This window comes from Plectropomus leopardus, chromosome 11 (assembly GCF_026936395.1).
Source record: "Plectropomus leopardus strain MGB_pleo_1.0 chromosome 11, ASM2693639v1, whole genome shotgun sequence".
Taxonomy (NCBI): Eukaryota; Metazoa; Chordata; class Actinopteri; order Perciformes; family Serranidae; genus Plectropomus; species Plectropomus leopardus.
This window is the reverse complement of record NC_142186.1, coordinates 31,845,925-31,868,562: the sequence shown is the minus strand read 5'-3', so window position 1 is coordinate 31,868,562 and position 22,638 is coordinate 31,845,925. Positions and strand designations below refer to the sequence as shown.

At 39.3% G+C, this 22,638-nt stretch overlaps 1 long non-coding RNA gene across 1 annotated transcript in view; it reads left to right on the top strand.

The window, feature by feature from the left end:
* The window catches only part of LOC148188314 (uncharacterized), a 112,497-nt gene extending 91,588 nt beyond the window's left edge, over nt 1-20,909 (top strand). Inside the window, exon 4 of the long non-coding RNA XR_015778082.1 lies at nt 20,718-20,909. This is a non-coding gene — a long non-coding RNA (uncharacterized LOC148188314). The remainder of the gene's footprint in view (nt 1-20,717) is intronic.
* The last annotated feature ends 1,729 nt before the right edge of the window (nt 20,910-22,638 follow it).

Here is a 22,638-nt window from a genome sequence, read left to right as displayed (position 1 = left end):
TTGTGTAAAATCAACAGAGAAAATGTATTTAACATTTTTTAATCACCTTAATGCTTCATGAGTTTCACTAAGTTTACGTGAATATTTTTTATAAACATGATTTCAACTGATTAAACTAACGAGTTCAGATACACTACCGAGAATTACTTCTGTTTAGCATCTCAGAGACTTCAGCTGTAAATATGTATAAATACAGTGTGCATATGTGCTATATCTGTGACTGATCACATTACTTCTTTCAAGCATTACTACTGTCAATTCCCAAATAAATCTAAAAAGAGTTACACCTCTCTGGGCTTAAACAATATGTAGATAGCATATTGTACATTTGTTTGCTTGCACTCGACACCAAAAGGAATATATATGTTTATGAATTAATAGCCAATATAAAAGACATTTCCTTGTTTGTTTTTCAATCTTTTATGCTCATTCCTATATTTTATTTAACCCTCAAATATGAAATAAAATCGGTTTGTGGCGGAGGTCATGGCAATACTTTCTGACATTTTGGGTTAAGGTAAGAAGAAAAATATGAATGTAAGGAAGGAAAAGGTAGGTTTATGTGGATATTATTACTGAAGTTGTTATTATTATAACACGTACAGCCTTGGCGTCGATGAGACCCCTTACAGGGAGGGACTAAAGCCAAAATGAACAAACACAAATATCAAACCCCGGACAAATGAAGGTCCTCCAACACAGTGATACAAGCAATCATATAAAACATTAACATTGTCTCTTTAAGTCCTTTTTATTTAATCTGGAGCACCTGCCAGAAAAGACTCTCTATGTATGAATGACTCTAAAAAGCAACAGTAAATTTTTTTTTATCTTAAATCTGTTAAGACGTTAATGCACTGACATACAGTTTATTCCGTGATAGTGATCAGCTGCTGGTGAAAGATCCAGAGAGGTCATTTAATAGCAAAGTGGAGCTGAGGACTGAGGATGATTTGAGTACTTGCATTATTCACAAAGTAGCAGCAGTGGATCCCATTCAAAATCCCCCACTGTGCTCCATTTCGAGACGTGCAGGCCTGTAGTTTGTCCAGCGCAGTGAGCTCCTTTGAGCATAACAACAAAGTGCTCATCGCCTATTTGCTGCCGAGGTCTTGTGTTCATGTCTCTTTCTATTGACATGCAGCGCAAACATTTATAATTACCTTTAGCTCTGTGATATCAGCCTGCCTTGAATAACCTGCTGTGGCGTTTTACCACCTGTTACTAATCGCTCTGTGAATTCGTCACGGCACCGGCAATGATTCAAACCAACACTGGGCGCCCCACAAGACCCTCCAGGAAACGTAGCAACCGGCAGCAGCGCAGTGTTCAGAGAGCCGGGGGAGCGACTTCATGGATTTTTTGCATCATTAACTATTTATGAGTTGCCACTTCATGTTATTTACACTGGACTGATGGTAATGCTGTTCAGAGCTCAAACGCCATGCAGGGTCCCCGCTGGGACAATGGGGTGGAGGGTGCAGGGGGAGGCGAAGGCATGTGTGAATCTGTTAAATATTGTACGGAAACGCCACCTGCAGCTGCGAACGTGGTGCGCGGGGTAAAAAGGGCGAGTTGGGAGCAACTCTGGGGGGACAAAGAAATACAGCAGGCTGCAGTGCATGCAGACGGGGCGCACTGTGACTATATAATGTATAAGTCAAAACCCCACCACAAGCCACAAGGAATATTCAGTTGACCTGGTTTATCTTTAGCTTTAAACCACAAGAGCTGATTGCATCACTGTTTGCAGTAAATGTGTCATAGCTGAAGATAGATCATGCATCATCTCCTTCTGAGCTTAATGGCAAACTTTGGTCTTTTGTAATGTGGACCCTGTTTTCTCATATTTGTTTTGTCAAACGGGGAAATCACATGGACCACAGTCGAAACATGTCATGTAGGCGTGACAGAGAGGGATTTTTTCACCTGCTACACAAGGCAGGTTCCCATTAAGCCTCACTCAGGGGGATGGAAATACGTCAAGTTCTGAAAAAAAGCCTGTTTCTTATTGTCTTTCTGCAACAACTCAACATGCAAAACTTCAGAATGAGTCTTCTCACTCAGGGAGACTTGATTAGATACAATAACAAACAGACTGAATCAAGTGAAAGATAAAGACAATGTTTTATTTCTTTGTCACGCCCTTATAATAAAAAGCCTGTCGGTGGCATAAACAAGCACTTTTAGTAGACGTAAATTAACAGTTTGCTATTGCCTAAAATAACAATACAGCCTGTTTCACGGCTTCCAGCTGCAGCGCTCTTGCTCAATCCTGCACCGCTTTTTTAGATTATTGTTCTCATTAGTCACATAGGCACATACGTGGGAAAATAGGGTCATGACTGAATGATATTGAAGTTTCCTTTTAAGATTTAGAGCTCATAGTTTTATATTTATCTATCTATCTATCTATCTGACTGTCAGACAAAGAAATAGTCTGGTGTGTTTTAGTTGCAGTAAATGAGCAGTGGGTTTATCATTAGCATCTGCGCATCGCTGTACCTGCCTGAATATTCATGTCTCTTATTTTCCGTCTCTTCCTCTCTCAACATCTCTCTCAAATTGAAAGGCAAATAAACAATATGTGCAGTTAAGTAGAAATGTATCAACATGGAAACGTGTCAGAATCAGTTTCGCAACATGGCGTGCAAACTGTAAATGAAACACTTGGAATGTCCAATCAGACAAACAGCTGTCACACACTCTCCCCCGTGCAGATGCTCAAAGAGAAACGACTGGACCTGTCAAAACGAAATGTCGGCGCTGAAGTTGAGTTATTCTTGAACCACTTAAAAGAAAAGTCAAGCAGCAGTGATAAACAAAAACACCGCATTTTGGGTTGATATGATGAGCAACGGCGTCCTTGGAGTTGCCTCAAGACTGTTGCTTCGAACACTGAGGGACTCCTTGTTGCCAGGAAACATTTGATATGATTTTTCAATTTTGTTGATAACTGCTGGGAGTGTTGCCCATCTACACTGCTTTAGTTTGTCGGCACTCTGGGGCTTTTATATATGTTTGCCAGGAGGGATATCATCTTTGTTACTGTAGGATTTTCATTAGGTCCCTGTGTGTTGTCTGCTGTGTCTGTGATTTTATGGACATGTTTCTGCTCCTGCTCTGCCCATTTCTCATCACTGTTTTATTAGAAGATCGCTTTAACTTTCACTTTCTTCCACAAGGCTGAAAAAGTTTTTGGGTTGTTTAATAAGAGATAGGGTCCTGCCTTATTACAGGGTCAGATTGCTTAAATTTTTCACATTCAAGCTCAGTTTTTTAAGTAAGTGGATCAGCATTTCTTTGCTGTTTGTTTGTAAGGTGATTTAGCCAATATTTTGATTTGTTAAAATCACTGAAAATCTCGGACAGTAGCCCAGTTAGCTATGTGAATATGTAAACTGTATCATTAGTTAAATCCTCTGGCCCCCCAAATTGCCAAAAACTTTCTAAATGTGTAATTTAAGGTCTTACATGCATAATAAAAAGCATCAAAACAGATCAGACATTAGCCGCAATCCAAATTTCAAATATTGTCATTTTATTTTTTTCACAGTTTCCAGAAGCTGGGTTGATTTGGGTGTGCTTATCCCCGATCCATATCATGGAGTATGGATGAAGCCAATCAAAAGTCAGTCATCGTTTGATACTATTTTAACATGCAAAAGTGAAATCTCTCGACACTCCTTTCAATACTGTAGAAGTGATGTTATCACATGTGGCGATGTCCTCAGACTAACATTATTGTGCAGCACACAGTGTTCGTGTGTGTTACCTGGTTTTTACCAACGTTACACAGATCAACACCAGTGAATATCTGGCGAATGGGAAAACGATAAACTAGCACGAATGAATGAATAATATGGCACAAGCATTAGCTAACCCATACAGTGACAAAATTTATCACGGGATTCATAGTTTGGATAACAAGCGGGTGCATCTCAGCTTGTGTTGCATTAGACTAACTGTATGCTAAAGTAATATCGATAACAAAGCATGTTGTAAACTCACCATTGTGAGTTGTATTATTTTGAAAAATCTTCGGATTGTGAAAGTTTATAGGGTGTTAGTTCGGTTTATAGGTTATAGGGTTTGTTGTTAGTTCATGGAGAAATAGTGCGCTCCATGGCTTTAAACAGCAGCTCTCTCCTTTTAGTGTAGAGCGTCGATTGTATTTACAAACGCAGCCAGAGTCAGAGGGCTGGAACAGATAGAGCTGCACCACACCGACTCTACTTTGCTCCATGGCTGTCGCCGTGGAGACGAGAGACAGAGGACAAAGGTGGGATCCAAGGAGGTGTCAATCAAAACATGATCTGCCATGCCCACACAGTCTGGAGAAATGCTATTATCCTCAAAATGAGCTGTTTTGAACTCAGTTTTCTAATAGTTGGGAACATTTATTTTAACTCTGATTTTGTAGATACTTAATGAGACACTTAACTTTGATATGATACGAACACTCTTAATGTTTCGAGCCACATTTCCAGAGGCTTTAAAACAGGAGTCCATAGACAAAGAGGTGACGTCTTGTTGGCTGTGTTCATTATTTATTCAGTCTATGGAAACAATTGACGTCACGTCCTACATGTGACAGAAGTGTGTCTCAGTAACTGAACTTTATCACCAGTCTTAACAACAGTGCAGAGGATACTTTGTATTAGCATCATTAGGCTCTTTAGATTCAACAATATCTTCCAAAACTGTGTTGCTCAACTCTTTTAAAACATGTTTCTGTTTGCAGAAGAATCAATTTCCTCTTTAAAAAGCCACATTGTGATTTCACCAGTCCAGTTCTGCTTGTTCTGCTAGAGGCAGAATTTGCTCCACGCATAAATATGTTGCTCATAAAAAAAAAAAAAAAGACACAAGATACGCAGCATCCTCAATGATCAGCAGCGTCATGCTAGGTCTGAGTCATTTCCCATCAAATCTGTGGAGATAAATGCAGAACACGGTGTCTTCTATCCAAACATCCCATGCTTGTATCCACTTGTACTCACCTGCATCCTCTTGATAGTGTTGCCTTCACTGCCTATGAGGGCCTTGATGTTGGCTCATTAAATATCCTTTTTTGCCAGTTATTTAGGCTCCTTTAGCTCACAGTTTGGAGCCATGAATACCGCCTGGGTCTCACCCGTGGAGCTAAAGCAGCATAGATTTGTTCATGATCCCCTTATTTCCCCGTTGCTATCATTTAAACAACATAAAGCAGGCTGTAATTTGACCAGTGTGATTTGGGCTGGTGCTCCTTTGCAATAACAATCCACAGCCATTGTAGTGTAATGTCGAGCGCCTAATCCACCGCCACACAGCGTTCCCTTTGAACTCGCCTGATTGCGAGGCTAATTTTTATTAAGTAAGTGCACACATTATTTGTGGCAGTCACTGAAGCTTCAAGGAGTCGTTGTGACAAGCCGAGCCCAAGAGCTTAAATTACCAACTCTCTCCACTAGCACGGCTATAATTAGCCAGGAATTAACAAGAAATGTTTGCTTTAGTTAAATTATTCAAAACATTTATTTCTCTTAGATCAAATTGTTGTTTTAAACATCCTTCTTAATTTTTTTTTTCTGTCCTCTGGAAAAGCATTGTGTCTTTGTGTTTCTCTAATGGCTGAAGGCTTCTGCAGATTGTGGCCAAATAATTCAATAATTACATGAAAACTGCTGCCTCATGCACCGCACCTTCATTTGTTCTGGATTTTAACACCTTTGTAGTGTAGTTCAATGATGTTTTTGACCAACTCCAAACTGAAGTCGACAGATTTTCACAGGGAAATAGGCCCTTTTTGTTCAGTGATGTAATTTCCATTTTATTAAAAGAAGGACAGAAAGTCTAGCGAGGGGAAAGTTTTACACTCTGCAGTGTGACGGTGTTTTCAGATTGAACACAAAGCAAATTTTGGCCTTGTGTTAATCTGTGGGTGTGATTTTTGTCCGTATTCCCAAACAGCCAATGCACCAACTGTACACACATTAGCTGGAGCAGCAGGTACAAACTGACCGTGTGTGTGTGTGTGTGTGTGTGTGTGTGTGTGTGTGTGTGTGTGTGTGATTGTGACAGCTCAAACTTCAACTGATCTCTGAACTCACTTGTTCTACATCTTTCTTGCTTCAAGTCTTTCTTCTCATTTTGTCTGTATGTTCATGGAGAGGAGATAAAAGGGACAACCTGACTTTGCCCATATGTGACTTTCACCCAGATGGGTGGGATTTTTAGGGGTGGAGTAGTGCATACTTTGGCAAACTCCATGACTTGTTAGTCTGTGAGTGCATGTTACTATTAATATTATTGATTATTATGATAATTATTAATTTTTTTTTTTTTATGGTAGTAGTAGTATTAGTAGTATTTTTCTCTTACACCCTCCCTTTTCCTTTTTTTCATTCTTTTATTTTTTCTTTCCTTTTATTTATGTTTATATCAATTCATTCATTTATCTTTTTCCCCCTTTCTTTCTCTACAACATATCAGTATGACTGGTTTAGAAGATAGGCACAAGCTTGCACACACACACACACACACACACACACACACACACACACACACACACACACACACACACACACACACACACACACACACACACACACACACACACACACACACACACAGGCTCACCCCGCATGCACCAACGTAAATTAACATCCTCAACCCTTGTGGAGATTGTTTTTTTTTTAACTGACCTGTTTTTCGCTTTATTTCATGTTTTTGATGTCATGTTTGTGTTCATTAGTTTTGTCAGTGTTCTGTCTTTTTTGTCTTGCAATAATATTAATATTAATAATAAAAATAAAGAAAACTTTTATCCGAGAAGAAAAAAAAAAAGTTGGTTGAAAAGTGGCATCCTAACAAATCCAAGTAGCATCCAAAATACCAAACTAAGACAAAATGACTCAGTGAGCTTCTTAAACACTAACGTTGCTTACTTCCTGTCAGAATAGTTGTGGTTGTTTACTGTGTTTTTGTGGTTGTTTGTGAAGGAAATGATTCATGGTGACTAATGCGCTCAACTGTCAAATCCAACGTATTGATTGCAGACAGATTAATTGAACATGACATTGTGTCTTTGGGGAGGGCACATTTATGGAAGTTCACCATTTATTAACACAACGTGAGCGACCTGAGGCGACGAGGTAATCTGTTTTTTTTTCTCTCTTTGCACTCTAAATGCAGACCGTGTGTTAAATCCATTTTAAAATAAAAACAAGGCGGGGGAGAAAACAGCGCCCAGATTCTAATGCGGCGAGATTGACAGACAGATAAAAGGGATACAGTAATACAATGACGGCATGACAATCTTGCCACGCATTTTATGGTGACGAATAATCAAAAATCCTTTTATCGATGACACATCAAGGAGCATTTAGTTTATGCTTCGGTTAATCCCATTGACTATTTTGTGATTTCTCTCTCTCTTACTTGTTCCAATGTGCTATATTTGTCTCATAAATACTGGATATTTTGGCTTGACAAATTGCTATACAGGCACAATCCTATTAAGGGATGCGGTGTTGTGTTCCCTGCCAGTGACATTCTGTTTGGGCGTTGCATTAGACACTATGACTACTGTACTGTGTTGTCATTAATGGATAATAAGAGCGTTTTGTATTTTTAGACATTTCTTTCAGCATACCACTATTTTTCATTATCCCTAAACAATCCCCTCTGCAGACTTTTGTTGTTCTAATGTGCTACAAGATCCCTTTCATCAATCCATCAATTAATTAATCTTTATTTATCCGGGCACTTTACAGAAACAAGGCGGCAAAGATGAGGCAAAGTCCTTAACAAGAGACAAATGATCAGTGAAAACCGTGCTCAAAGACGACAATGTATCAGAGAGCAGGTTAGACTGGATTAATGATCAAGAACGTTGAGGATCATTTTACTGGTCAGGATAAAAGGTTTAACAGTTTAAAAAAATAATTGTTCTTAGTTCCAGTCTTGTCAGGGGCTCTTGGCATCAGACACCGACGCGCTGAAACACCCTTTATGGCGGTTAATGTAGTATAAAATCAAGAAGTCTGTATAGATAAATCCGGCAACCAATTTCTGTGTTCCACCTTTAGACTGTATATAAAGATGGACGACGCGCCCCCACTTACCACCTGCTATGCTTAAGTGAGGTTAAAATATCTGAGATACCGGAGTCTGCGCAGTAGTGATATTTGCGGTGGGGGAGTTCCCGCAAAAACAGCCATCCGGCCGATCACAAGCAGCCCCATCCAATGCGAGCGCACAAATTGGCACACACAGCTGTCAATCGTGGCAGAAAATCCCCTTTTTGTAGAAGTGAATAACTCATTAAAACTGAACTTATCATAAAACCAAACACTTGAACAAACATCACAGTGATGAAAACAACCTGCAGTGACAGAAACCATCTTTTGGAAAAATGTATCTGGTGTGTACTTTGAGTTTTAGTTTGGCCTATGTCCCATTCACTAACATAGAGGGGCGGGCTGATGCCAGAAGGAAAAATCTAATGTGATAAGCTAAAGTTATAAATAAACTATACTACAATCGCACAACTTAACATCAATGCCGCAAGGCTGTAAAGCCAGGTTTGCCCTGATTATGATCTGTTGTCTCCTTTAGCCACTTGTTAGCATACGCCTTTTTAAGACACAATAACGCTTCAGAGCTCGTCAGAATTGTATTTACTGATGTATTTTATGTCGTAGAACAAAACATGGAAGTCTCTTCCACTTGCGTTAACCGCAGACCTTATTTAAGATATCTAACCAAAAAACTGTTTAAAAAAAACATTGACTTCCAGGTGACTGTGGCACTGAGGCACTCTATAGACGTTTCAATTTAAATTTGTGGAGTTCTCTGTAAAATACAAGTGATGTGCTCTGGACATAAAAAGTGGCATTTAGATACAATTGAAAGATTACATGGGGAAGGTAGTAGAAGTATGAGATTGTAGTATTCTCACCAACTCGTCCAACTTTTTTCTATAACCAAGCTTTTAAATGCTAATAATAGGCCGAAAAAATGACTTAACTTTACTACTTTAAACATTGGCATAATATAAATACACACCACACTTTTGTCTGTTTATTTGTGTCATATGAGTGTAACTAAGATATTTGTGTCACCGGCACATAATTTAGGCTTCAGACTTTGTGCACATTTCCTGAAGTCTACATTGAATTATTGACATTGTTTTCTGCAGACTCCATGACCCAGAGCTGTGTTAAATAGAAGTGGGGGAAATGCACATTACAAACTCTAAAAGCCACATCACACCCGTGTGCCACCTGCATTTCACTTCAAACTCTCCACCTCACATTATATCCGTCACAGAAAGTGGAAGGATGCAGCTGCAGGTGGTTTCGAAGCTGTTGTGGGTAGAAATAAACATCTTGACAGCTTGAAAACCACCCTCGTTGCCTTTGTTATGGCGAATCTGGTCCTTAAGAACACTTTGTGACGGTTTTGGACTCATGTCTCCCGAGTGTTTTGACATGGACCTGTCTGGTTAATGTGTTTTGCAAAGAGTACAAAAAATGGTAGTTTTAATGATGTGTGGTTTAATTTGTCTCTGCAATATGTTTTTGCGGTTTAAAAAGTGCTTAACCCTTTAAAAACTGACGTTTTTATAAGCCCACATGTACTGTGTCTATCGAGCTAAAATAATAACCATAATAGTGACAGCACTAATTCCTTCTGCAGCAGAAAACTAAGGCTTCTGTCTTTCCCGTCATAATGTCATCACCTTACTTTACGTGTGTTGCATATATAGTATTTAACAATAGGCTAATTACTTAGGAATTTTTCCGTAATGGATACAATAGATTGTTGTTTGCATAATCCTGTACATATCGAGCTAAAATACAAACTTTAATAGCTAGAGCATTTATTCTTCTTGCAGCAGAAGCCAAGGCATCTGCCTTTGGTTTAATAATATTGTACGCCTGTAATGATGTCATTGCATTTTTTTTAACCTGCAGTGCAAAAACAGACTGTGGCACCAGAAGGATGAATGATAAATCCATACCGTCTCAGCAACTAAATAATGAACAAATAATGTATGTAGAGTTAAGAAATATTTAGTCCATGTTTCTACATTTCAAAATCTTTTGCATCAGTTTTCTTTCTTTTTATATTTTGTAAAAATCTGATGAGAAATTGTATCAGGACGCCACTTCCATCTTTACAGTCTATGTGTCAAAAGGACAAGGTCACATAAAGTCAGGGTGCATTCTGGTAGTTGTAGGTTTTCTACTTTTGAGTAAAGCCAGTGCCACAGTCCTTTTACTCTGCTCATGTAGTATCAAGTTCAAAAGTACTTGTGTCTTTCTACTGCAGAGACGAGCAGTCTAGTTTTATGTGAGGAGCCTCTTAAACTGGTGAAATACTTCTTTCATTTTCTTTGTCAAATCATTATTTTCACATTGACATTTATCTGCTTTTTGGACCTTTTATTCAGACTTTATTAGCGCAGTTTTGGTCTTGACTGCGGCCTCGATATACAGTAAATATGATTTCATGGCGCCGTGTTGTTTTAATGTGAGCATCGACCTTCTCGCCACCTTGACAGGCCAGAGTCTCAGCCTGGGTCACAGGCAGGAGGAGGCGCTGAGGTCCTGGAGAGCATTATTGAGTTTTCAGTGACATGAATTATGATAAATTATCGGTCAATAATTCAACACGTGTGTCAGATAGAGTATATTTACAGGACCACCTGGCGTTGCCTGAATAGAGGTTACACTATAGGGAGTAAATAAATAATACAGCTTTTTTTTTTCCTTACCCTGCGATTTAATACCATTAAATATTCAGCTATTTGGATGATCAAATTTGCTGCTAAATTACAGCTTCCCTGTTGATAGGACTGGGAGGAGAGGTGGCCAACGGGTGCTGCAGTGGGAACTCAGCCAGAGAGGGAAACAACACACACACACACTCAGACACCCATGTCTGTGTGAGGATGACACACACATACAATCTGTATATGCACAAGCAGAGACACACAAAAATACATAAACACACACAGCCCCAGGTGGCACATGCTGGCATACACTGCCTTACCTGATGATGCTGTATGCATCAATGAGCGCATCCAAAATAATGTTTACCCGAAGAGCGATGGTTGGAGTTCAGATTCTGTCTGAGTTTTCCGCACAGAAACAGAGGAGTATTCGATAAATAATATACGTATATAAATACATCCCCATCCGTCGTGTGTTGCTCTATTATACAACACAATGCGGTGCTGTGACAAGCTTCATTTTCCCAGGATCTGCCCTTTGACAGACTGGTGCAGTTATTAGTATTAACCACTGTTAGGGAAAAAAAAGAAAAAATTGGCATCCCTAAGCATGATATGAGAATTGGTAAGCAAAATGAGAAATGAAGCAATTAGAGAGGTTCACATACATTATTTAGCGCTCATTAGCTTCCTGTGACACTGTAGGCTCCACACCAATGAAAAGTGTTGGCCGGGCTCAGGCAATTAGTAAAATTAGTGGCACAGGATTTGGCGTTGATTCAGGCCACATGGCCCAGAAGATACCAGACTGGTGTCAGTCGTGTAATTTATAACTTTGCACATGAAATAATAGGTTTGAAAAATCACTGGGGCTACCGGCGTGTCAACCTGTATTATCCAGGCGACAAGGGTTGTCCCTTGGACAGAGAGAAGAGCCGCAGCCTCCTCTGATTTTTTTTTTTTTTTTTTGGGGGAGTGCACGGTGCAGTCGGCCATTTTGTGTCTCTCAGAGAAAAATAGGGGACAGAGGTCCAAGCGGATGGTAATTAGCAGTCTGGGTTGTGTTTGTTTTCATTTTGCGCATGTTTGTGCTGATAAAGTTTGACTTGCCAAAAATCCCAGTCCCGTGCTGGATTCTGCTCAAGCTGTTCCCCAGCATCCTTCAGGAACGATGGGAAATCTTGTACACTGCCACTGGTCACAGCACAAACAGACGGTGGTAATCAGTGATTAGTGGACATGTTACAGTATACAGAGATAAGCCCACACCCCAACCCTTCAATCTGAATCAATAGCAGCACATGAAATACATAAAATGTACATGTTTGGTGGCAGATATTTTGCGATTAAGCAGCAAAATAGGCACTGAGGGTTTGCAGAAATCTATTTAAATTGTGCAGGAACATTTGTATTAACTTCAAAAGGGATAAAAATAAATATATTTTTTTCCAGTCAGAACAGACTGCTGAAGAAAACACAAAGCCATATTTGTTAAAACAGCCAATTTAACAACACAGTTTTGATCCCTTTAGGTTTTGAGCTTAAGGTCTGTGGCCAGCTTCAAATGACTGTAGGTCCACATCCAACACGGCGGCGCAGCTAAATAACATTTCGCAGCCTCTTTATCATTTACGGGGGGAGGAAGGCAGAGAACAAGCAAACCAAATAAACAGGTGTTGTGTGCTTTAGAAAAAGCTAATGCTAACGTGTTCTGGAATAGAGAGGCATAATTATACTGTGCTGGATTATGGAAAACATTGTGCATGTTAATTACACCAGGTATGCTCATTGATTTTCTGTTATAATACTTAAATGTGTCATTAATAATTCATTTCCCTGCCAGCCCATTCCATTTTTCATGCACCTGTGTTGTTGATGTGAATGACGCTGTGTCATTGCTGATGATGGCTGTGTAGTTCATCATGGAAAGTAATTTCTGCAGTGACACCTACTTATTTGTCTTTTATGAGCCACTGACAATGTCCATATTGTAAGGAACGGCTCTCCGCTCGCAGACTGACCGGGAACCAGCTCTCTTTTTCTTCTCTCTGGAAATCTATGAAAAGGCTTTTTTGTGTCGCTTTGCTGTGCAGCTAAAGCTTCGTTGTTACAGAGGACGGCAGAGACTTTGCCAGTGAGGTTAGCGTCGAGGCAGCTTGTCAAATTTGCAGTCACTGTCAGGGACGTAGCACCAAATTCTGGGCCCTGTGCATAAGCTGCCTCTGTGGGCCCCCTGACACTTGCTCTCTTGATCCATGTCTCTCTCGCGCTCATTTAGACTTTTTTTTAATTGTTATTATTTATTTCTATTTATTTATTTCTCTCTCTTTTTTTTTACAAAATCATTTTGCTTTATTTCCTTTTACTTAACCTTTTGGAGCCCTGATTTTCCTGTCTTGTTGAAATACATGACAATGTCGTTGGTGCTCCTGCAGCATAAGGGCTCATTTAGAGACGGAGATGGACAGGGCCTTCTGTCTTCTCAATCATATTAGAATCCTGGTTGGTCCCAAAAGGTCCCAGCGGGATCTTACGGGTTACAGTGGGTCCCAACGGGTCCCAACGGGTCCTGACGGGTCCTGACGGGTCCCGTAAAGCCCTTTGGGTGGGCTGGAAATGTGCGTTGATTGGTCAGGTAGGGTTCAGGCTGCAAGAAAAAAATAAAAAAAATAAATATGAAATAAGATAAATAAACAAATATTAAAAAGTGAGGACTCAGCACCTAATACAGGTATTTAATTGTTCTATATTTAAAAGGTATATCTAGTATAAATAATAGATTTTATATGTTGATTGATTGACTGATTACATGCTCTGCAGGCAGGTAGAGAAGCAAAGGGAGCAGCCAGGCTCTGTGCCGGGCTCTCTGGGATTTTTTCTGTTTTTTTTTTATTTTTTGCCTCTCAGGACAGGTATAGTGTGAAGGGCTAAAGGTGGAATCGAACCCTTAACAGCCGCAGCACGGACATAGCCTTTGTACGCCCACTAGCTCTCCTTGTGGAGCTGGTGCCAAAGCTGGTCCATTTTCTGCTGGAGACGCACATGGCTTGCACTGCCACACAGGCAGTGTGTCCCCGTCGTCCCGACTAGAGCCTTTTTGGAGGGTCGGACTTGGTCGGGCTCAGGCTCAGGATTTTATGGGATGAGCTTGGACGGACTGGTTTCGGGCTTGAGCTCACACGGTCAGTTTGGTTCAAGTTGTAATTTTTTCGGCCCATTGAGAACCACCGGAGATCATGGAGGCAGTTTAGCGTAGTTCAAGCCAGATATGACCGTAGGAGACGGTGAAGACGTGTAAATAATGGTGGAGTGGAAGGATTCTGTAAAATATCATAATATACAGTAAAATATAAAGTATAGCTTATTATAATAAAATAATTCTCCGTCCAGCATAAATGAACTTTAAGCAGTCACTCACTCAGCTCCAGATGTGATTTTAGACTAATCCTCGTGCAGGGGCGGACTAAACCATTTTGCTCCTTTAAGGGGTGAGAGGGGCCTCCAAATTTTTTTTTACTCAACCAATTTTAATTTAGTTATTGCTAGGGTTGCAACAATTTGAGATTTCACAGTACAATAATCATGTCAGTAAATATAAAGGTATTACGGTATACCATACAACACAATTACTGCTATCATTACCAGTTAAAATGACCCTTAAAGGACTGAGAATAATATATTTTTTTTTACCCAATGCTTTATATTAATTATAGAACCTTAAAACTATTTTTGTAATGGAAGTGTGTGTAAATAGCCTAACGGGCTGTGAAGATGGACGCGATGCGCAGGTGAGATTCTCAGTTAAATTTTATATTTTTTCAACATTGAGCAAATGTACACAGTATCATAACCTTCAGTTTTAATACCACAGTATACTGCTGCAACCCTACAGTAGTTATGGCACTAAATACCTCAAATTAAAAAAAATACAAACAAAAACCAAACTTAATTCCAGGCTTTTTTAGGGCCCCTCTCCCATTGGGGCCCTGCTGGGTAATCAGTCCCACCTCCCCCCCAACTACGACACCGGGGTCACTATCAATAAAAAAGTTAAATCAATAAAAGTTAAGTTTGGCAGCTCTCTCAGGCTGAATAAAACACTTGATTCCTCTTACTTCCAAAACTCGGCCTGTGCACCCGACTTCTCTTACTTCCTAGATTCTGTCCTCTAAGCTCAACGTCTGATGAAGACTAATTCCCTTGTTCTCTTCTTCTTAAGAGCACCCATCCCTCTCCTGTCATTTTAAAAGAACCATATCCCTCAAGGAGCGAATCCGTCAAACAATAGTCGAGAGACGAGCACGACAAGCAAACAAACCCAGAAACAACAACAGCGGCCACGGGCGCAATCAAGTTTGTCCTTGAATTTCCACACCTGTGAGCGCTGAACGTGGCAGGGCCATTTGTGAATTGGAGGGAACGCGACATGTTTGTCCAGCATCAACTCGGCGCCGTGTTTATCCCCTCGTTTTTCCAGCATTGTTTGTCTTTTCTTTGTGGCGCCGAAATGCTCAAATTGCATTTCTCAGATGTTGGTTCCCTGGAGGTGTGCGCTTGTCGGCAGGTGTCTGCGGGAAAAGCGAAAGGGAGAGGAAGAGGGACTGGAAGAAAGATAAAGGAAAAAAAAACGACAGAAAGAGAAGAGAGAGCGCGAGCGAGCAAGAGAGATCTCCCACTCATTCTCAGACGCTGAATTTATGCCGAAATGCTTCATCTGCCATATATGCTCTTTAGCAATGTAAATGCATGCTGATGAACTTGGATCTCGCAACAATATGGCACATGTGTCTTATACCGGGGAAACTTTTTCACAATTAGTTGTTTGGCAGAAGATGATAAACTATTCAGAACTCCTGTGAGCAACATCCAAGTTACGGAAGTTTAGAACAAACACGTGCTTTATTTATTTATTTCTCCCCGAGGTACCGCAGTCAGTCTGACGAGCTAAATCCTGCTAAAAAGCATGAAGCATGGTGCCGTTTCCCTCGCTATAATAATTCAGTTTTCCTTATTTTATTTTCAAATCAATTAACTAACCTTGAGATGAGCTTTGCTTCTGATAAGTGCTATACAGTACAGCTCAAATCCCCCCTCTGCTTTGAGAGAGGCTTCCTCTCCAGGCACTGAATAGCATATAATAGATATTGAACTGTAAATTTGAATTGAAAGCTCGGGTCATTGTGCCTCATTGACTTTCGACCACAAAAACCAAATGATGTCTTAGTTGAGAGAAATATATCAAAGGATATCAACAATTACGAGTCATAAACACGCCTGGAGACGTGCCTGGCGGGCGTATAGCAGCGGGAATTAGCATGTTGAGCTGATAAATATGCATGTAAAGACGCTCCCAGGGGAATAACACGCGTGTGATTGATAGCTTTGGAATTGAAGGATGTGTAAATTCCTTTTATTCTGGGGGTTGTGCTGTTGTACCGCCGAAATACATAGCACTTGTTAAAAGTTTTACCAACTTTATAATCCTTAATGCCACATCTGTTTGCTGTCTTTATAGCGCCTGTAAAACGTCATTAAATTATTACCACCAGCTGGCCTCATTGCACAATAACCTCACTTATCTGTTATTCTCTGGGAATACTTTTGATTTATAGACCCTCTTAGAATAAATGATATTTTATACATATGTATATATAAATAAACAAGGGGAAATGTGTTCTCTTAAATAATTCATGAGTTGTAGCTACTTTGAATAAGTTGCTCAGTAGAAGTTTTTTTTTTTTCCTGCATGTATAAAAGTGTTTTTTGTGGCAGATACAGATTGAAAGACGTTTGATTCCAGTTTGGACGGTGAGAGCAGGTTTTGGTGCTGAATCTAAATCTACAATATTTTACTTGATCAAATGTAAAGAATTAATTTAGAAAAAGAAAAGAAAGTCTTTTTGGATTGTTTTTTGTGAAATATTGTGCAAACATCGTCACACTTATTGGATCTCAATCTACATGATTTTTTTTTTTTTTTTTTTTTTTTACAAATTATGAACATGTGCACATATTTAAAATTATGATTCCAATCAGTGCTCCTCATCAACCTGACATTAATTTAACAATAAAGTTAAATTAAACCACTTTTTTTTAAGTTGTCAAATCTATATTTAAATTAAAACTCTCATTTTTTTAATAATATCACACACTATAGTCAGTTTTCAACACTGCTTCCAGTCCAAACACCTCATCACTCAACTCTAAAGAATTCCAGCACCCCCTAATGTCAATATGAAGCTATTGAAATTTAATGTCAAGAAATGGACAAACTGACAGGCATCACACAGAGCACACGAGTGCTGTGCAGAAAAGCAGAAAAATCTGAAATAAAACCCACACAAGCAGCTCAGGTATAGGAGTGATCTCTGTGGCGATGCTTATAAATAGCACTCGCCCTGGAGTAGCAATAAAGGCTGTTTGCGTAGCTGCTATATGTTTAGTATGTAATGATATATTATTGCTCTAGGTAGTGGGAGCATGTCCTATGTGCTCGGTCCTCTTGGGTATAATTGCTTCAGAAGAGATAAACTGGAGAGAGAGAGGGGGAAGGAGAGAGAGGTGGGAGAGAAGACAAGATATTAAAGATTAATAAGGTGTGTGTGTAAAGCTGTAACTCTCAAGAGTGATTCTTTTCATTTAGCTATAGTCTTTTATTTCCCATTGTACTTATTTTTCGCTCACTTTGAAATTCTGACTATTTGGAGAGACCCTCAAAGGCCTGGTTGGTGCTGCTGTGTAATGCAGAACGCCGCGTTCTCTGTTTTAAGACAAGCCACACCTGTCAATCATCACGGACACAACGCTCAACGCAGTGGTAGGAATTCAATTTGTTTTGTGCGTGTGCGTGTTTTTGAAATGACACTAATAAGTTGTCATGACAGGAGGAATCAAATATTTTACACATTTTCTTTCATATCTTGAAGAAGTATTCATTTTATTTTTATTACCTGAACAGTTTGACTTTTGTCTTTGAAGCACAAAACTAGAAAAAAGACGCCAAATGTTATCAAGGGACAAACCTGCAGTAGATACTTCGTCTAGAGTAGTAGAGCAGTGATACTCAACCTAAGGCCCGCGGGCCAAATCTGGCGGCCCCCCAGTCATTTTCTAATTCACAATTAAATAGTGATTCACAGTGGAAATGGTTTTGGTACTTTTAGTGGGTGCTAGAGTGCATAAAACAGCATCAAATTATAAAATTTATATTTATATACATATATACATTTATATATATATATGTATGCCAATGGAGAATCCCCTGCACCCCCAATAGCAGTCCTAGCTAAGTCCGTAATGCCCTAACATTCATGGAAATGTTCTAAAATGTTACTAAAACTTCAGAAATATCCCAAAACCATAAAAACATCCTAAAATCCTAGAAATGTACCAACATCCTACAAATGTCCTTAAACCCTAGAAACTTCTTAAAAATACTAGAAATATCTTAAAATCCTAGAGATGTCCTAAAATCCTGGAAACGTCCTAAAATCCTAGAAACATCCTAACATCCTTGAACTGTCCTTAGATCCTGGAAACGTCCTAAAATCTTAGAAACAGGTATGGGGCTGCTGTGACTGGACCCTGGCCACTTAACATTTTGTAAAAGTGGCCCCCAAGCAAAGCCAGATGAGTATTTCTGATTGAATGATCAAAAACGTCAATAAAACAAATGATTTAGTCACGTAAAACTCTAAATGTCCACAAGTTTCTTCTCTCAGATGTAGGTAATGAGCTACAGTGTCGGTTATTTGATAACAGATTTACTGTAAGTCAGTTTTTTTTTGAAGCACTGTGCATATTTACAAATATGACAATTTTCAATGCAAGAAAAAGGCTGTGTGGATGTGCATTATGGTAGCTTATTGCTTTAAATTCCAATTAAAAAAGTAAAGCACACATGCAGTATATTCGCGCACATACACAGAGACACACAAACAGCGAGAGTATCAGTGTGAAGCTCAGAATAAAGGAGCCTGTGAATTTGGCCAGGTTTCCGTGTCAGAAGCAGCCTGTATGTACGTTTGCGGGCTTTAGAAGGCTCTTTTTTTCCACACCCTGCTGTTTTCCCCTGATAATTTAATGTCCATATTCTTCTCTTCAGGCATTAAAACCCTCTGAAGTTCATTCTCTGCCTTTGTACTCTATGAGGCTGCACAGTGGGGCTGGGAAACACACACCACACTCCGTAGGTCCTCTGTTGTATTGCCTACCGAGTAACCAACCAATTACCAAGTTCAAACGCGCAGCTATCACTCAGTTTTTGCTGCTATCCTCTGATTTGGCCGCTGTTTGTACCAGAGTTTTTTTTCCTCTCTCTTCAAACTGAGCTTCTAATAGAGATGGATGTTGATCACGGCATGCTGTTATTCTCACAGATGACGCGGCAAATCTTCTAACTTAAAGCTCCTACTTGTGAATATCGGCTATATATTCTGTAATATATGTTTAGAGTGTAGTGTCATGTCAATACAACAGACCAGTTTAGTCAAATATAGACAAGCAAGTATGTTTTTGTGAGTAATAAAATGCTGTATATTTGCAGGACTGTTTGAATGTTACAAAATGCCAAAGGAATACTTGTAAATATATGTGATAATATCTCCACAATATATTGATAACAAAAAATAAATTTAAGAAAAAGCTTTGCAACAGCAGGCAACTATGCACCACTCACCAAAATAATTATTAGAAAATGTAATCATTAATAATCGAAACAAATTTCCATTATTGATATTACTATCGGTTGTAATTGAATGGTGTACTGCGGCTCTGCATGTGGTGTGTACGAGTGGTGTTCCCGTTCCAGCAGAGGCAGTTTCTCAACTGCATCTCTGCATCTCTATTTTATGTCTTTAAAATATATTAAAAAGTAGAAAACTAGAATGCAATGTGAGTTTTAAGGTCTTAATCATTAATGTTGCACTGCAACATGAAGGCTGGATGCAGTCAGCTAAGGCTTCAGCCTACACTTTTTCGGTCAGCAAAACCTGCTTTGATTTTTCTCTTCTTCGATAGCAATGCCCTATTTTTATTTATGTATTTATTCATTTATTTATTTAATCATTCATTAATTCATTCATCATTTATTTTCCTGTGTGTGTTTGAGTTGCATTAGTTGGAAAATGACCAAACTAAACTGAATTGACTGTAGGATTTATGTAGACAGTAGTAACTTTATTGCATATAGGTATATTGTATAGCTGTACTTATGATTCATCATTTAAGTCATTCAGAAATTACCTTTTTAAATGTTTTGGGTTTTTTTTCTTGAAGGGGAGGTCAGTCCCTTTCTGTCTCTTAAGCTGGTGCAGTTTATATTTGCACAGAGGGAACGAAGCAGGTAAAACTGAGATCAGAAATAAATCCCTCTCACCCACTTCCTCACAGAAACTGACAGACGACAAAATCTGACTGCACTTAAATGTGGGGACTATTTTTTTGTAGTGGGCTTTGCAACACGGAAGCAAACCAGTCAGAGGAAACTTTTTGGAGTATGCACTGGGTGATCAAATCTCATTGGAATAAATTGGCACCATCTTGAAGTCCCTCGTCTAGTTTTCATATTTCGCCCATGAGATAGAAAACGTTAGTATGTCTGAGAGAAAAATAATCGGTCTGCTGAGAATTTTTTTTTCTTTTTCTTCCTGTCATACACTCAAGAAGAGCTGAGACTGTTGCAGTCTTGGTAGAATTCATTGAGCTTAAAAATTATTTGAAATTGTTGGCGGTGATATGCTCACCCTAACTGTTTGTGTACACCACCGACACGTTACGTTTGTGTGTTCCTATGTAGCAGATATGACGCTGTGGTTATTGTGTGGTTAGGTTTAGGCACAAAAACACCTTTTGGGAAGAGGCAGTGTTTTGGCTTTACAGGCTGTTCTTATGCACTGTTTGTACGTTTTCCTACAAAAAGTAATGCACCAAAGTTTGTACCTATCCTGCGTAATGATGAATCGCTAATTTATGTATAACTTATGTGTTTCAGAAAGCTGCAATCACATGACCGAGGCGCTGACGGGAGTATGAGTAAGTGGTCAGGAGCTGTCAAGTGAGGAGGCAGGCAGACGTGCTGGATGGCTCACAAAACACAGGACTTTCCCCAGGAGACGCGTGTTTGGAGCCGTGTGAACTTTGAGTCACTTTAAGGTACGTCTTCACCGTTTTTCCTCTTTTAAACCTAATCACAGTAAATTTACTTGCCTAAACCTAAGCTCCATAACTCAACGTTGTAGGCTTAACATCATTCGTGGCCACAAATTCGTAGGATATTATATGAACCATTGTATGACGATATCTGTTTTTAGTGGCACAATCCCAAACGAGTTCTCATCAAAAAAAAGTGATTACTTTATTTTAAAAAATGGTTTTGTTGTTTATTGCTCTCAAACAGTTTTACGTGGTTTCACGGGTGTCTTGTCATGCCATTCACCATCCCCTTCACCTGATGACAAAATCAACCGTTACTGTAAAGACATGATAATAAACGTACGAAACAACGAATCAGACATATCTGTGGCTTGCAGAAATGTCCAATGTCAACATTTTCTTCTTCAGATTGGGCTGGATATGCCCTCCTGTCTTGCCAGTAATTACACCCATTCTCATTGTTAAGTTAAGGTGTATTTTGGGGAAAACCATCGACTGGATATGTGTAGTTTCCTCTGATATCACATTGATTTTACAGACATTATCAGAGTCACACAGAGGTGATAAAGAATTTAACTATTTGAAACCTTAACAAACTACTTGATTTCCTTTCTTTGTTTTTGTTTTTGGGGAAGGTGTTCAGAGATTGACAGAAAATATAGGAGAGGGCCAGATTGGCTTGATTTCTTTCAAAAACATGGGAGGAAGGCAATAAGCAACTTCTTTAGAAAGTGACCCACAAAATTAGCAACAAATTAGTAAAAAGTTACAGGAAAATGATTGAACATTTCCCAAAAAAAGGAAAGTTAAAAACAAGAACAACCAAGGAAATTACGAGAAAACAGATCTAAAAATTAAAAATATTATAGATTCTATAATATATTTAAGTATAAATATGATTTCTGGATATTTTTCCTTTCTTTTTTAAATATTTTTGTAATATTTTTTCTGTCTTTCTCCTTTTTTTCCACATAATTTTTCAGGTTGTTTTCTTGTCACCTTTTGACAATTTCTTGCAATTTGCTCAATGCCTTTTCCCAGGATTTTGAAGAGAATTAATCCTTTTTGCACAGGTTTTATATACTCGTGAAAGGCATCTGAATGCGACACAAGAAAAACTGATGTCCATCCAGGTTTTAAAGGGTTAAATAAAGGCCAGGTTAATAACACTCTTAGTACATGAAGCTTAAAGTGTTTAAGGAGAAAGAGGAACCCCAGATCGTCCACTCCATTGTCCCCCATGAACGTGTTCACATGCTGTGTGACACAGGTCTCCTCTGTGTGCGGCAGGTTTTTCATTCTTCTTCTGTGTGGTAAAAAACGTGCATTTTGTAAGACGAGGGCGGGTTATGATTTCCCCAGCGAGCCCCATATGGCCTGTAGAGATCTACCTGTCAGCACACCTGAGCTCCTCAGCACAACCCCGAGCCTTTCTTGCTGACTCCGCCGCCTCTGTTTACAGAGACGAGACATGAAAAATGCAACAGAGGTCTCCGTCAGTGTCTTGGGGTCCGGGGAAATCACCTGAGCCAAGACGGTGTAGCACCAGCGTTTTTGCCAGGACGATATCTGTAAAAAATGGCTTCCTCATGCAGTGAATCATGTGTCTCAGGAACTAAATTTCAGTACTTTTTCCCTGCAGAAAGCGCAAAAGATGGATTACAGGAGAATCAGGCAGCGCTGAATAGACCATTGATTTGATAAAGCTGAGTTTGAATGCTTATAAAACTATGTTGACAGCCCCAGGGAGTGTGACAGCT